This window comes from Heptranchias perlo, chromosome 3 (genome assembly GCF_035084215.1).
Source record: "Heptranchias perlo isolate sHepPer1 chromosome 3, sHepPer1.hap1, whole genome shotgun sequence".
Lineage (NCBI taxonomy): Eukaryota > Metazoa > Chordata > Chondrichthyes > Hexanchiformes > Hexanchidae > Heptranchias > Heptranchias perlo.
Window position 1 is genome coordinate 70,598,073 of NC_090327.1, and position 13,896 is coordinate 70,611,968.

A 13,896-nucleotide genomic window follows, 5' to 3' on the forward strand; every position below is an offset into this window, starting at 1 on the left:
CAATTATTTTATATCTGTGAAGCACATTTATGACACAGACCATTTTTCAAAATACACCACATGAGCTGAGTGGAAGGATTCTTTTGCAATTATCTGTGCTAAAATAGCTGTCTTCACTTTGGTATTTCTGGGCAGTGAGCCACGTAGGAATTGGTTGTTCAATTCAATACTCAATAAATTAGGATCCCTTATCATTTAGGTTATAGGGAAGAAAGTCTAACTTTGCACTGGAGACACGGAGTAGAAGTTTATTTACCATCAGTAGATTAAAATTGCTTATTGCGTTGTCCGGCATCCTTTCTTAAAAGGCCACTGTGACGATAACTCCAGAAGCTGCTTTTCTGTAACATAAAACAGAGAGAAAAGTCAGGTTAACGTTTTTCTTTAGAACTGTAAATGAAAGATTTCAAGTGGTCACGATTTGGGAATTTTTTTAAACCATTTTTCCATAGAAAGGACTTCCAAATTAGTTACATTTTAAATGCTATGTTTTAAATTGAAGTGGATTCACAAAGGTTTAAAATTCTCTTTACAGCCATGTGCTGTAGCAGCTGAGCCAAAGAGGAGTTTATTTGTTAATGAGGCAGGTATTCAAGATGTGTATTAAAGCTGGACGGACTGGTTTATGGAATGTCACTTCTCATTTTGAGTCAATTGATTCATCCCAGATTTATTAAGTCAGAATGAACCTATTCATTTTGAGAATAACAGGTGATAGTTTCTAAGGACCCACACCCCATGGGTAGGTGAAGCAGTCACCAGTTCTATCAACAGACCTACTTCTTAAGGGGAAGAAGTCAGATGGAGAGCTTCGCATTTCCTATAAACACAGGGAGATAAAGGACAAAGACAGATGAAATTAAGTTAGGTCTGGGAAGGGAGCCAGGCCTAGCGAGGAAAAACTTGGCTTAAAGAGGGGCAGGACTAAAAAAGGAGGGGGTGGGGGAGGGTGGCAATTTTGGTTAAGGAAACAATTACAGTTGTGAGGACGGATGATATTATAGAAGGAGCATCAAATGTGACCTTATGGGTTGAGCTAAAGAACAAAAAGGGGCAGTCACACTACTGGGAGTGTACTATAGACTCCCAAACAGATAGAGGAGCAAATATGTAGGCAAATTTCTGAGAAGTGCAAAAACAATAGGGCAGTAATAGTAGGGGATTTCAACTACCCTAATATTAACTGGGATACAAACAGTGTGAATGGTATAGAGGACGCAGAATTCTTAAATTGCATACAGGAGAATTTTTTTAGCCAGTATATAGCAAGCCCAACAAGAGTGGGGCAGTTCTAGATTTAGTTCTAGGAAATGAAGAGGGGCAGGTGGAAGAAGTAGCAGTGGGAGAGCATTTTGGTGGGTAGTGATCATAATACAGTTAGTTTTAGCATAGTTATGGAAAAGGACAAGGACAGAGCAGGAGTTAAAGTTTTCAATTGGGGAAAGGCCAATTTTACTAAACTGAGAAGTGATTACCACAAGAAAACTGGAAGCAGCTACTTGAAGGTAAATCAGTGTCAGAGCAGTGGGAGACATTCAAAGGGGTGATTCAAGGGTTCAGGGTAAACATGTTCCCACAAAGAAAAAGGGAGGGGCTGCCAAATCTAGAGCCCCCTGGATGTCAAGAAGCATTCAGGGTAAGATAAGGCAGAAAAAGAAAGCCCATGATAGACACCAGGAACTCAATAATACAGAAAGCTTAGAGGAGTATACAAAGTGCAGGGGTGAAGTTAAAAAGGAAATTAGGAAAGCAAAGAGACGGCATGAAAAAATATTAGCAGGTAATATCAAAGGAAACCCAAAGATGTTTTATAAATACATTAAGAGCAAGAGGATAACTAAGGAAATAGTGGGGCCTATTAGAGACCAAAAAGGTAACCTATGTGTGGAGGCGGTAGATGTGGGTATGGTTCTTAATGAATACTTTGCATCTGTCTTCACAAAGGAGAGGGATGATACAGGGATTGAAGTTAAGGAGGAGGAGTGTGAAATATTGGATGGGATAAACATAGTGAGAGATGAAGTATTAAGGGGATTAGCAGCTTTGAAAGTGGATAAATCACCAGGGCCGGATGAAATATATCCCAGGCTGTTAAAAGATGCCAGGGAGGAAATAATGGACCTTTAACAATCATTTTCCAAACTTCACTGGATACAGGCGTAGTGTCGGAGGATTGGAGGACTGCTAACGTTGTACCGTTGTTTGAAAAGGGAGCGAGGGATAGACCGAGTAATTACAGGCCAGTCAGCCTAACCTTGGTGGTGGCCAAATTATTGGAATCAATTCTGAGGGACAGAATAAACTGTCACTTAGAAAGGCACAGACTGATCAAGGACAATCAGCATGGGTTTGTTAAGGGGAAGTCGTGTCTGACTAACTTGATTGAATTTTTCGAGGCGGTGACAAGCTGGATCGATGAGGGTAGTGCAATTGATATAGTCTACATGGAATTTAGCAAGGGTTTTGACAAGATCCCACATGGCAGATTGGTCAAAAAAGTAAAGGCCCATGGGATCCAAGGGAATGTGGCAAATTGGATCCAAAATTGGCTCAGTGGCAGGAAGCAGAGGGTAATGGTCGAAGGGTGTTTTTGCGACTGGAAGGCTGTTTCCAGTGGGGTGCCGCAGGGCTCGGTACTAGGTCCTTTGCTTTTTGTGGTATACATTAACGATTTGGACTTAAACATAGGGGGCATGATTAAGAAATTTGCGGATGACACAAAGGTAGGCCGTGTGGTTGATAGTGAGAAGGAAAGCTGTAGACTGCAGGAAGATATCAATGGACTGGTCAGATGGCCAGAAAAGTGGCAAATGGAGTTCAATCCGGAGAAGTGTGAGGTAACGCATTTGGGGAGAGCAAACGAGGCAAGGGAATACACAATAAATGGGAGGATACTGAGAGGTGTAGAGCAAGTGAGGGACCTTGGAGTGCATGTCCACAGATCCCTGAAGGTAGCAGGACAGGTAGATAAGGTGGTTAAAAAGGCATATGGAATGCTTTCCTTTATTAGCCGAGGCATAGAAAATAAAAGCAGGGATGTTATGCTGGAACTGTATAAATCACTAGTTAGGCCACAGCTTGAGTACTGCGCACAGTTCTGGTCACCACATTACAGGAAGGATGTAATTGCACTAGAGAGAGTGCAGAGGAGATTTACGAGGATGTTGCCAGGACTGGAGAGTTTTAGCTATGAGGAAAGATTGGATAGGCTGGAGTTGTTCTCTTTGGAACAGAGGAGGCTGATTTGATTGAGGTGTACAAAATTATGAGGGGCTTAGATAGAGTGGATAGAGAGAACCTATTTCCCTTAGCAGAGGGGTCAATAATCAGGGGGCATAGATTTAAAATGACTGGTAGAAGGATTCGAGCAGAAATGAGGAAAACTTTTTCACCCAGAGGGTGGTGAGGGTCTGGAACACACTGCCTGAAAGGGTGGGAGAGGCAGAAACCTTCAACTCATTTAAAAAAATACCTGGATGTGCTCCTGAAGAGCCATGACCTGCAGGGCTACAGACCAAATGCGGGAAAGTGGGATTAGGCTGGGTGGCTCGTTTCTCAGCTGGCACGGACACGATGGGCCGAATGGCCTCCTTTTGTGACGTAAATTTTCTATGATTCTATGAACTTGGCTCATCTTAAGCTCAGGGCCTGTCAAAACCAGAAAAAGTTGTTAGCCCACTAATTTGGGATAATGTAGTGTGATTTATTGTATTTTTCTTATTCATGAGGAGAGGTTCGAAGTTAAATGAAGTAAGTAAGTTTTGATTATAATGGCTGCATATAGTGACACCACTATTCCTGGCCAGAATGGAGATGATTGGGTAATTCCCCCGTCAATCACTGCTGTGACTGGGATTGATTTTACGCATATAATTTGTATGTAACTATCCTCCGCTCACTGCATTTTGCTGATGAAATAATCCTGCTTTTTTATGGCTGCATATAGTGACATCACTATTCCTGTATTATAACAGTCACTCTGTATGTTCACTTGCTGTCTTGAAAATAAAGCAGCTTAGTAATTTGAATCTGGCTGCGCCTCTCTAAAGTGTTTTCAATCTGTCTACTGAAAAATTGGAGAAGCATATTGAGGGTACGTGTGAAAGACAAAATCCACTTTACATTACAAGGGAATACTATTGTTGTGCCCTGGGTTATGCTTCCATATCATTAGATATTGGGCAGTACAGGCAGAATCCTTATTGTGAAATACAAATTGACCAGTACTGCTGTACCCGAGAGAATGTCTGAAGCAGACCCAAAATTTATAACACAAGCATGATAATAGAATCAGAAAAAGTGGAGAGGAAAAATACAAGATACTCCAAACACAGGGAGTTAATGGGTTGAATGACCTATAACTTGCTTAAAAGAAAAGCAGGAGATTGTTAGTTGGTATAAAAAAATCATCAGTCAGGAAGACATTAAAAAAATAATGTGCAAATAGCTAAGGCAAGAAAATGGGAGAAATGTGTCCAAATACAGTATCAGAAATGTTCCTCTAGAGGGCGATGAAGAATTGCTGCATTGAATATGAAGTTTTTTCCGAGTTGAGTGAGTCCCCGACCAAAAGAATTTGACATTTACAATGGTCTTAAATAATCTTGATGTGACGCCCCAACATTTCTTTTCAATTTTCTAGTCTGGCTATACCACACTGTTCTGCGATGTAAACCAACGTCATCCTCAAGGTCTTAAATTCATGTTAAAATTCTGACACAACTGGAACAAAATCATTGGGAGAGATGAATATTGAATTTTATAGTAATGTGTTAGAAAAATAATCCATAAATATTCCAATAAAACACACGCATCTGTTGTGAAATGTTTTGGAATATTGGCCTGTAAATTGCTCTGAGCGGCGAACTAATAGTGCTCGCCCCTCCATAGATTTATACTAACCCACTAACTTACTGCGGTCTTTACTACGAGCACTTCCTCAAATAGGAAGCTGAGAAGAGCCCAGCGTTAGCTCCAGCAAAACTAGGGCCTGTGGGAGAAGCGAGAGGATCGATCTGTCTCCTCGACCAAAAAAATTGCAGCATTTTTGACAAGCTATGAATGGTTACTGCAAGCTAGAACATAAAATCCAGGAAGTGAAAGGTACAACACTACAATCATTTATAAAGGGTAAGAAATTAGAGGGTAAGAAATAATCAAATTAAATAAGAGACAGTAGGAGAAAGTTTTAACATTTTTTATGACCAAGAACTACTAATATAAAGAGTAATGAGACTCCACATTTTTAAAAGTTAATTTTTCATTTTTTGGCAGTCATTAAGACTTACAATGCTGTTAAAACTTAGTTTAGACCTGGTATTTTTAAGTGCACCTGTTTTGTGGTGATATTAGTTACTTTCCAGTTGGGCAGAAGAACAAGTTGGCACTGGTCCATTGATTCTGTTGATTGCAGCCAGCGATATCCCTTTAAGGTGAAGCTGATAGGTCGCCGGCGAACTAGGAAGAGCAAGTTCTGGATTCCCACGTTTGTCTGTATATGTGCGAATGCCAGAACTTGCTCTTTCATTTGGCCACTAACAACGGTGAGCGCTGTTGAGCTTGTCGTACTTTTTAGAGCAATTTCCGGCCCAGTGTCTGCGAATTGTAATGCCGCCATGGACCATTATAACCAAAATTTTCACAGTTTTCAACTTAATTGCTTTGCAGATAAAAAAAATTACATGTTGGAAATTTGAAATAGAAACAGAAAATTTTGGAAATATAGAGCAGGTCTGTCAGTATTTGTAAAACAATAGGTTAATGTTTCATTCTTCTGGGTTGAAATTGAACTCATAATTAGTGACAAATGTGAACTTGCCTTGACCACTATTTTAATCCTCTTATTTTAAGTTAGTTAATACCTTCCATTACATAACTGAGCAATTTGCTATGATTGCATTAACATATTTGTTACTAATTTCACACTGTGATTTCAAACCATTTGATTCTTGAAGGGTCTCATGCAGATGAACGATCTACAGCTGAAATTTCAACATATCTTTTTTCTTTTCAATGCTAACAGATCTGTTGTGTATTTCCAGCTTTTGCTGTTTTAATTTTTTTTAGTGGCACTGATAATTTTATAAATCTGACCAAAGGCACACGAGAAATCAATGTTAGGGTCTTAAAAACAATGCAGAGCAAATAAATGTTTTATGTCACTCTTCTTTTAATTTTTACTTCAATTTGTTTAACATTTCACATCCCTCATTTGGTCATTTCAAATAAATATGGAATGTGAGCACAGGGCTATCAAATACTGAGAAGAGAGAAAAGCCAGGTAATGCTGATTTGAGTGTTACCCTTGGTAAGAGTAATGTATGAGAGACAGAAAGACACAGAGTAGGGCCCCAATTTAAACTTCCCACCCCCCACCGCAGAACCTTGGGTGGGGGGGACAATTAAAATGAGGCGAACGACTTACCCCCTCCGATTCTGCTGCCTTCCAGCCGGGTCCGAATATTAACCTGCTCTTTTGAGCAGGCAAGCAGGATGCTCGTCCCAAGCTGGCAGCGTCCTGTTTAAATATGCAGATAGGGGCCCGATGACCTACCCCAGCCATGCCATTGGGTCATTAGGACCCAATTTGTTATTTTAGTCCGAGACCTGAGCAGGGAAGCAGTGACTGCGTTACTGTCAGGCCAAACCTGTGGGGAGGGGGATCGTGGGCCAGAAGAAGCCGAGGCAGATAACTTTTTCGTTTTTTTTTTAGGGTATGGTGTGTTTCTTCTCAAACCTCTTTGTGTTCCTTCCATGAGGTGACTGGCTGCTGGATGTCAGTGGAAGTCTCCTGGGATTGAGATGGTGCTGTGCCTCCTTGCACTGGGTCACGAAATGGCTTTGCAGCTGGTGCTGCCGCATTCAATGCTGCACTGGTTGAATGGTCCATTCCCACTTTCTGGCCCATCTCTCATTTGAGGGGCAGGGCAGGCTGGGCCAGGTGTGGGATTGCCATGAAAGGCAACAAGCTCTTCTATGCCTACCCCAGCCATGCCACTGCTACTTGGTGCTCTCATTGTGTGCAGTGATCTACGTGGGACCAGACCTCTGGCCAGCAATGAGGTTTGTGAAGCCCTGCATAATGACTCTCTCCATCCTATCCCCAAGTATGTTGAAGCCAAACAAGACAGAGGAGGTATAAATGGTTACAGCAGAATAGAAGATGGGGAGGGAAGCATGGGAAATCTGGCGGTGAGGAGAAGGTTCCCATGGCCCGGGAATGTGGTGGAAGAAAGGCAGGTAGACCCCAAGATTGCAGACCACCCCATTGTTTGTTACCATACTTGCCTCATTATCACCTCCTTTTGCCTCGCACCATCATCACATTTTGCCGTTTATAAAAACTCTTGCCCTCCTCTATCACGGACCTCTCCTTTTTGTTCCTTTTCTGCATCATTCCCCTGGCTCTGTACTTGCTTAAAAGCTGTTCATCTCTAACATCGTCCAGTTCTGAATGAAGGTCATCGACCTGAAACGTTAACTCTGTTTCCCTCTCCACTCAAGCTGCCTGACCTGCTGAGTGTTTCCAGCATTTTCGGTTTTTATTTATGAAGTAATGGACATGTTTGAGAACTATTAATGTGGGATCAAAAAAGATCCCACTAAATAATGCAACTAAGAAAGATTGAAGACTGGCTATAGCTATTCATGCACAGCGTGGGCAATTACAATGCACTCAGTTGGCTCTGAAACATGCTCACAATGTTTCTGCAAGCAAGTTAGTTTACATTCTGGTAAGCTATGCAAAAGGCTATAACATTGTGCACAAAATATTTACTCATTCAAAGCATATTTAAAAGGCACAGAGCACAGACAGTGGAGGGACTTAACAGGCCGCACTTCTTACTCCGTTGAAGCTATTTTGGAGGGCATAAGCTGGAAAGTTGTGCCAGGCATGGGTGATGTAAAGGCTGCAGAGGAAACACTCCAGGTTTGTATAATTACAACTGCACATTTTCTCTGTGTTTCAGTTGATGTTAAGCAGTGACTATGTCTGCACCACAAAAGCAACATGTCTAACTATTCATATGGACCTTTCAAGTGCCCTTTTCTTGCTCGTACAGATATACAGAAGCCCATGAGCAGCAAGCTGGGTCCTCTTAGCAACAAACCTTATCATAGAACTCAGCTGCTTCACTATTTCATTCACGCACCAGTTCAGAGATAGACGTTCTGGAGATTTTTAATGATTAGGAAGAGAAAGCACAGGGGCGTCACTTTTCACATCTGTCGAAGGAGCAGATATGGTGGCTAAAGAAGCTTCTGATGAGCAGAGGCATGGCACGGCACAGGTACGGACCCTCGTAAGTTATTTTTGATTCAGACTTCAAAGGATCTGCTATGAAACCAAGGATACTTCATATTAATTTGTCGCCTTGCAGAGCACACTGTTAACAAATAATGTTAATAAATCACTTTCATTTTAGATTTAACAAAAAGTTAACAAATAGATCAAAAGTGAGAGGGAAAAAAGATAACACACTAAAGTCTGGATTTTAACTCCTGGCAGGAGTCGTACATATGGGGGTTGAGGCGGACGGGAAACCATCCGGCACGCCGCAGTGTGAGGCCTGAGAGATTTCAACTCTCGGACCATATCTTGGGTCTCGTCAGTCTCCCGCCTGAAGCTGCAGGTAAATGCTAGCTAGCCGCTGAGCGGCAATGGGATTTCGGGCATCAAGAGGCTGCCACCGGGGACACAAAAAAAGTTCCCTGCAGTTAGGTAAGTGCTTACTGGGGGGTTTGGGAGAGCATCGTGGTCAGGAGAGGGGGGAGACCCAAGGTTTCCTTCTGTGGCGCGATAGAGCACTCCTCCTCCTCCTGGCCAACAAGGGAACAAAAATTTTTTAAAAATGACTTGCATTTCTTCTGGCCCAGAATCCGCTTGCCACCATATTGGCATGGTGGGGAAGCCACGATGGCTTCCCCTAGCAGGCCTGTGTTAAAATTGCAATCTGGCCCCGTTCACGTCATCGCAGCTCAATCTGAATATTTAAAGAAGGGTCCTGCTGTCTTCTGATGGGTCTCCTGCCTGCCTGCTCAAAAGAGCAAGTTAAAATTGCAACCTGTGGGCTTCCAGTGGGATCAGATTAAGTCACTGCAGCCATTTTAATTGCCTGCCTGCCCGCCCCCTTGGTTTCCGCTGAGTGGGCAGAGTTAAAGTCAGCCCTTATGAGATAGGAAATGAAAGGTAAAAACAGTAAAAGTAAAGAGGCTTACTCTCCCCACCCACACCATCACAAGTGGGACTTTATAGTGTCCTAACTACCCACAACAGAGTAGAGCAAAAAGTGACAGGCTACATAGGGAGGCATAGCATGACAAAATTGTATACTCACAAAGTCCTAAAGCTGCTCTGTATAATGTAGGGTTGAGTACCAGGTATGATAAGCACTTACCACTAGTTGAGTTCCAAGCAATTACTTTCCTTTGGATTTATTCTCTCTTTAAAATAAAGAATTTATAGGGCTCCTGCAAGCAATTTCAGACATAGCCACAGTCCTTGTTGAGTCATTTTTGATTCTGATTTCAAAGGGCCTGCTATGAAATTAAGGATATTTCATATGCATAAATCGGTGCACCACTCATTTGCCTCCTTGCAGACCACACTGTTAACAGGAAATGAAGTGGAGACATTGGGGTGATAGTTCAAGGGCATCCCCTTAGATTGTGTATGCTTCTTGTCAACATGATCAATCTGTTTACAGCTGCTGCTGAAAACTTGAAACTTTTTATGTTTTGCCAAATACTTGGCAGAGGAAGGCAACATGTAAATACTCTGAAAAAGACCGATCACACTGAAAGCAGTGTTAAGGAGTGTATGCATTCCAAAAGGATTCCTTTGACCCACATCAATTTAGTATACCCAATTTATAATTTACTGTCTGTAATGAATAAATCCAAGGAAGACTGTTCTGAATGGAATTTTAAAAAAAATTCTGCAATCTGTTTCATTACATTTCAACTATCGACTTACATAATACAATAGCCAGTAAGGACTAGAAATAATTACAGCTTAATTTTTGGTTAAAAAAAATGTTTATTAGATATTTTGTAAAGGAACTTTACTATTAAAAGAGCTGTTTGTTTACATGGACTTTGATCAGAATTACTAATGTAATCATATATTCTTAGAATTAATTTTAATTTCTTTCTTTTGTTATTTTATTGCAGTGTACACAGTGATTTTATTTATATCCAGTAACCCAACTAAAAATACAGATCTGTGTGCAAGCTAATCCCAAGTGTTATCAACTCAAAGTCACAAATGACATCCTCTGTAACTGTGACTGTGGTGCACTATCTCTACTTATCCTTCTCAACCTGTCTACAGCCTTGGACATGGTTGACTACACCATTCTCCTCCAATGCCTCTCCTCTATTGTCCAGCTAAGTGTGACTGCCCTCGCCAGGTTCCACTCTTATCTATATAGTCGTAGCCAGAGAATCTCCTGCAATGGCTTCTCTTCCTGCCCCTGCACTGTTACCTCTGGAGTCACCAAAAGATCTAACTGTAGCCCCCTCCTATTTCACATCTACATGCTTCCCCTCAGCGATATCATCTGAAGACACAACATCAGATTCCACATGTACGCTGATGACACCCAGCTCCACCTCACCACCACCTTTCTCATTTCCTCCACTGCCTCTGTATTGCTGACATCCTGTCCTGGATGAGCTGAAATTTCCTCCAATTAAACATTGGGAAGACCAAAGCTATTGTCTTCGACCACCGCCACAAACTCTGTTCCCTAGCCACCAATTTCATCTCCCTCCCTGGCCACTATCTTAGGCTGAATCAAACTGTTCTCAACCTCGGTGTCCTATTTGACCGAGTTGAGCTTCCACCCTATAATCCTCTCCATCACAAAGACCGCCTGTTTCCACCTCCGTAATATCACCATCTCCACCCTGCCTCAGCTCATCTGCTGCTGAAACCTTCATCAATGCTTCTGTTACTTCCAGACTCGACTGCCCGTATCCTGCTCTATCATTCATTCATCACTCCTGCGCTCGCCGACCTACATTGGCTTCCCATCTACCAATGCCTCGATTTAAAAATTCTTATCTTCATGTTCAAATCCCTCCATGTCCTCGCCCTCCCTATCTTTGTAACCTCCTCCAGCCCTACAAACCTCCAAGAACTCTGCATTCCTCCAACTCGGGCCTCTTATGCATCCCCCCACTGCCTTCGCCCTACCATTGGCAGTCATGTCTTCAGCCATCTAGGCCCTAAGCTATGAAATTTCCCACCTAAATCTCTCCACCTTTCCAACTTTCTCGCTTCCTTCATGATGCTCCTTAAAACCTATCTCTTTGACCAAGCTTTTAGTCACCTGTCCTAATATCTCCTTCTTTAACTCAGTATCATTTTTTGTCAGATTACGATTCTGTAAAGCGCTTTGAGACGTTTTACTACATTAAAGGTACTATATAAATGCAAGTTGTTGTTGTTGCTATATTAATATTTACACCATTGCTAAAAGTCAAATTACACGCTGTAGCTAAATTTATTATGGGGTTGCAATTTCAGTTACGGCTAACTAAATAGATAACAAAATATTAAAAATAATTCAGACAACTGTGTAGCTCCGTACCATTATCCATACTTTTAATGAGACCTAGATTAACCTGTTCATTCTTGTGATGTACTATATGACTGTGTAACTGAATTACAATTTAAAAACATACCCATCATACTTCCCTGTTTAGAGTGTTGAGATGAGTATTTTAAGATAACTATGGTTTTTAAATGTGACAAAATATTGGAAGAGGTCTCAGAATATTTTAATAATTTAAAAGTCTTAAAAAGGTTTGTAATAAATTACGGGAAGCTGGCAGTACTAGTCATTTACAGCTACTGTAAATTTGCTGGAATTTATGACCTTCGGCTTTTAGGTTCTAGTAACCATGGCAATACAAATTTTAGAGAGAAAGACAGATAATTAGAGTATGTGACCTACAAGAAAAAAAGTTGGAGTAAAAGGATCTGAAAAGCCAGACTTCCAGTTTCTGACTGAATGATGATGTATCTTGTTTGAAGCAGATAAGTGACTGTAACATGAAGGATACAGAATGACATTAACATTGACTAACAGAATCTTTAAAAAGAAAATCTCCTTCCAATTTTGTTCCTTACTCTCTTGAAGATATTGATCGATTTTGAGGTATTGTTCCACGGGTGTTGGCCACCTTCTGGTACCTCATCCAAGTGACCAGTCAGTGTTAGCACGCTAATCAACCATGGGGAGGGTCACAGCTGAGCCTAATGCTATCCTTGCCCAATGTCTACACATTCACTTTCCAGCAGGAGTTACTCGATAATGAACATAGACTCATCCCCTCTCCACTAAACCTCAAGAAAATAATAAAATAATCTACTTGAATTTACATAGTAATTTTCATGTTAAAACATCTTAAAGTGCTTTTACACAATGAATTGGTTTTTGAAGTACAGTGACTTATGTAGGAAATAATGGGACATTGCCAGGCATTAGACATGGAACCATCATGAGAGGTTTACCATGAAACTAACAGGCAATTGGGGTGTTACTACTAGGATGATATGCAATTGAATGCCGCCCTTTAGACAGCCAAGTATAAAACTAAAATTGAATTAATAAATAGAAGAAATAGATGTGCCCCATTAGATCACTGCATAGGAGTTTGAATTCTCTTTTGGAAGAGAAGAAAATATACTTTTGTGCATTTGCTAATAATAATAAACAATATTGCAAATATATATTTGTTGTACCTTCAATGTTGCGATCAGTCCAAGTGCTGATGTGTTATAAATCGCATCACTCGACACAGTATTCAATTTTAGTCTGTAATACTTAGATAAACGGCGGTCATTTTCCCTATCTACAATTGATCATTTTAAACATTTACAAATACAAGAACAGAGAATACAAAGATGATAGGGGCCACAGAATACAAGTTGTCACATGAAGGCAGGGTCAGCTTTTGCTATGACGTCCCAAACAGTTGATTAGGATTCCAGCGCTCACTATTCAGGTTCACAAATCAAGAATAACCACTTGGGAAAGGGCGAAAGGGCAGTACATCAATATATTGTTTTAGCGTCCTCAAAAGGCATGAAACAATGCTTTCATGTTAATATATTTTGATATCAAGAGGCAGGAACAAGTTACACAGTAAAGATATATATAATAATAGCATGGGGATAAAGAGCTGGAACCTAATGGTTGGGAAAGTCCACAAATTTAGGGTGGTCAAGAGCAATGTGGGCCCCTTAAAAACTGATAATGGTGATATTGTAAATGAAAATAAGGAAATGCCGGATATGTTAAATAATTACTTTGTGTCAGTATTTACATTAGAGGAAGAGGATAGCATGCCAGACTCCCCGAAGAAACTAATTTTGAATCAGGGTCAGGTCTCAACATAATTAATGTAAGCAAATTAACAGTAATGAAGAAAATAATGGCACTAAAGAGTGACAAATCCCCAGGACCAGGTGGTTTCTATCCCAGGGCTTTAAAGGAGGTAGGTGAGAACATTGCAGAAGCCCTAACTATAATCTTCCAAAGTTCTCTCGATTCAGGATCCGTTCCTTTAGATTGGAAAATTGCCCGTCATTCCGCTATTTAAGAAAAGTGAGAGAGGGAAACCAGGGAATTATAGACCAGTAGCCTAACATCTGTTGTCAGGAAATTACTAGGGGGTGATTTTAAACCCCAAGAACGGGTGGGTCGGGGGTGGGTGGGAGTTGAAAATAGTTGTTTGGATCGCAACCGCAAAGTTTTTGGACTTTGCATTCCCAGTGGGAAGCCTGTACTTTTACGCACCGATGTTAAACCCGGAAATAAAGCCGGGTTGCAGTCGTGACCCAAGAAACAACTATTTTCAACACCCACCTGTTCTTGGGGTTTA

The 13,896-nt window shown here is 41.0% G+C and overlaps 1 long non-coding RNA gene across 1 annotated transcript in view; it reads right to left on the reverse strand.

The window, feature by feature from the left end:
* The window catches only part of LOC137306477 (uncharacterized), a 33,631-nt gene that overhangs the window by 4,732 nt on the left and 15,003 nt on the right, over positions 1 to 13,896 (reverse strand). The window contains exons 2-3 of the long non-coding RNA XR_010958888.1: positions 3,473 to 3,648; positions 257 to 341 (exon numbers count right to left, since the gene is read on the reverse strand). This is a non-coding gene — a long non-coding RNA (uncharacterized lncRNA). The remainder of the gene's footprint in view (positions 1 to 256; positions 342 to 3,472; positions 3,649 to 13,896) is intronic.